This window comes from Morus notabilis, unplaced genomic scaffold (assembly GCF_000414095.1).
Source record: "Morus notabilis unplaced genomic scaffold, ASM41409v2 Scaffold664, whole genome shotgun sequence".
Taxonomy (NCBI): domain Eukaryota; kingdom Viridiplantae; phylum Streptophyta; class Magnoliopsida; order Rosales; family Moraceae; genus Morus; species Morus notabilis.
In genome coordinates this window covers 163,831-167,543 of record NW_010368047.1, presented here as the reverse complement: position 1 = coordinate 167,543, position 3,713 = coordinate 163,831, and positions in this window count along the sequence as shown.

Below are 3,713 nucleotides of genomic sequence, written 5' to 3'. Positions count from 1 at the left end.
CCTTTTTCGACCTCAACCCCATCCAATTCTGATTTTGTAGTGCCCAATTTCCTCTCTGAAACCACAGAAACACGGCCTGTTACATCACCATTTCCTTCAAGCACTCATTCTCACCAACCCAAGCAAATAGAAACAACTAATGCACATGAACCCATCTCTCCCACATATATGCAAACCACAGATGTTGTTCCCTATAGCACTAATCAACCTTCCACGTCCACACCAGAAGCTGAAACTACACCACCACTTTCAGACACATCAAACATTCCTTCTGAACCTACTACTACTTCCATTCCACCTCCGAGACAGTCAACAAGACCTAAGCAACCTCCGGCGTGGCATAAAGACTTCCTAATGTCATCTCAAGCTAATCAGTCTACCTCAGTACCAAGTTCTATAACAGGTACTCGATATCCACTCTCCCATTTTCTTTCCTACTCACGTTTTTCATCTTCCCATTCTACTTTTCTAGCTACCATCACAGATCACACCGAGCCCAAAACTTACGCTCAGGCTGTCCTTAATCCACATTGGCGACAAGCTATGAATACAGAATTAGAAGCATTACAGCTCAACAACACATGAAGCTTAGTCCCTCTACCCATCGGCCATAAACCAATCGGTTGCAAATGGGTCTACAAAATCAAATACAGATCTGATGGCACCATTGAACGCTACAAGGCTCGTCTCGTTGCTAAAGGATACAATCAAGTTGAAGGCGTTGACTATCAAGAAACATTTTCACCAACAGCCAAGCTTACAACACTTCAAAGTCTTCTTACTGTCGCTGCTGCTCGCCATTGGTACATCCACCAATTGGACGTTCAAAATACCTTCCTCCATGGTGATTTACATGAAGTTGTCTACATGGAACCTCCACCTACTCTTCACCGACAGGGGGAGAACAATGTATGTCGGCTCAACAAGTCCCTTTATGGACTTAAACAAGCATCAAGAAATTGGTTTTCCACATTTTCAGACACTATTTGAAAGGCTGGTTATCAACAATCAAAGGCTGATTATTCACTTTTCACCAAGGCTCAAGGTACTTCTTTTACAGTAATTCTCATCTACGTTGGTAACATACTCCTCACGGGAAATGATCTACATGAAATGGAACGCCTCAAAGGATTTCTTCTTGAAGTACTTTCTGGGTATTGAATTCTCCCGCTCCAAAAAAGGTATTTTTATGTCACAAAGAAAGTACGCATTGGACATTCTGCAAGATTCAGGACTCTTAGGCGCACGTCCCGACAATTTCCCAATGGAGCAAAATTTGAAACTCACTCCCACTGATGGAGCGTTGCTAAATGATCCAACAAAGTACAGAAGACTAGTTGGCAGATTGATTTATCTGAAGGTGACAAGGCCTAACATAATCTGCTCAGTTCACACATTGAGCCAATTCATGCAGGAACCTAGAATACCTCATTGGGACGCTGCCATTCAAATCCTCAAATACATCAAAGGTACTCCTGGTCAGGGATTATTACTTCCTTCCGCTAACAGTTTAGCTTTGAAAGCCTTTTGTCATTCGGATTGGGGAGGTTGTCGTGCCACAAGAAGATCAGTTACAGGGTATTGTATTTTCCTTAGAAATTCTCTCATATCATGGAAATCCAAGAAGCAAGCCAACATCTCCAGATCATCAACTGAGGCTGAATATCGAGCCATGGCTAACACATGTTTGAAGCTAACTTGGTTACACTATATACTACATGACTTAAAGGTCCCTCAGACAACTTCTACACCATTATTCTGCGACAATCAGGCAGCTTTGCACATTGCGGTGAATCCCGTCTTTCATGAACGTACGAAACACATTGAAATAGACTGTCATATAGGATGAGAAAAAGTGCAAGCCGGAATGATTAACCCTTCTTTTGTACCTTCACATTCGCAGCTGGCTGATGTATTTACGAAGGCCTTAGGAAAGGATCAATTTGTGTAACGACCCCTCACGGATCGTCACAGTTTTCTTAACTTTAAAACATTTATCTCTTAAAGAATGCGGAAAATCGTTAACCTTGAAACACTTTACTTTGAATGACTTAAAGAAAAGCCTAAGTTTTTTTTTAAAACATATTATCTTTAAAATTTTTTGAACTTCCTCAAAGAAAAAATAAAATAACCTTTGGTTCAACTTAATTATTCAAATCTATAAAGTCTAAAATATTCTTCAAATCAAAACCACCATAAACCAAAGTTTCAAAATAATAAAAGTAAAAAGTAAAAATTTTATTTAACATTAAACACTTTCATCCCATGATCGTTTCGCCCGTTTTCCTATCACACGTAGCTCGCATCCGCTCTAATATTCTCCATGGCTACATCTTACCCTTTAGATTGCCTGCAACATGAAATAACTTATATAAGCAAGGGCTTAATAAGACACTTAATTCTCACAAATTTAAATGGACATTTTTATTCATCAACAATAAACATCATCATGAGAATAATTATTTTTAAACATGTTTAAACTTTAAAAAATCCATCATATATTAGGCCCGATGTTGTACCATCATAGCGCGCTAGCCACGGAAAGCATGGAGTAGCAAATCTCATACCAACCGTGGTAATAAGACCGCTCACCAGCCACCATCAAGGGTGTACAATGCCATTTAAAAACATAAAAATACATATATACATTTTTCTTCAAAACATCATCATAAGAGGATTATTAAAAACATCATAACATCATCATAAACATCAAAATCATATACTTCTCAATTCTTTAATTCATGTTGCAGGTGAGAGTGTACTTACTTGAGTGCCTTACTTAACCTTTTTAAATTTCACAACGGTGACGCGACGAATGAGGTCGTTGGGTGCTCGCCTCTAGAACCGTTCATGCCATAAATCATAAATAAGATTACTAAAAAGCCTTAACATCTCATCAAATACATTAATCACGTTAAAACAACATTTAATATACCATTTTCACCATTCATTAACATCAAGACATAAAAATCCACTGATTACACAAAACCACAAAACTTAATAAAAACTGGCAGCCTGACCTTTACTCCTTTAAAAACTCATAACAATTCATATAGAACTCCAAATGACCTGAAACTAATTTTAAATTAAAGTAGACATCTAGAGCTTTCCAACGGTATCTAATTTGTTAAAAACGGAGTTCGTTTGCTTCCTGAAACCCTGTTTTAAAATCAGACATGAAATCTGGAGAAATTCCAGCACTCAAACTAGGACGAACATTCACTAAAATTCTATAAAATACAAAACCATCATCCTCAACATGTATAAACAACACTTCATCTATTATTCAACCTTATGACATATTTCTAATACACAGAAACATAGAAGTATGCATGTAATCACTCCTAGACACGTCCAAAATTTTTGACTTCTTACACTAGGGTGCAATAAGGCCAATGAAATAAGATATCCTAGCATCTGACACAATATATATACAAGTCTATATATGATTCCTCTAAATAAAATCGAAAATTTGAAAATGATTAATTAAATTATAAGAATACAGAGGTCTCAAAATTATTAAAAAGAAAACAAACACAGCCACCCATCCACCCATATACATAATACCATAAGTAACATAGCAGTGGTATAGCCTCACTCAAACATCATCTCATGTCTCTCCTCCTTCTCAAACAAAAGCCATTATTGACTATCAAATTCCGTAACCTTAAAGAATTAGAAACCATAAGAATAAATAATAAGAGGAATCATAC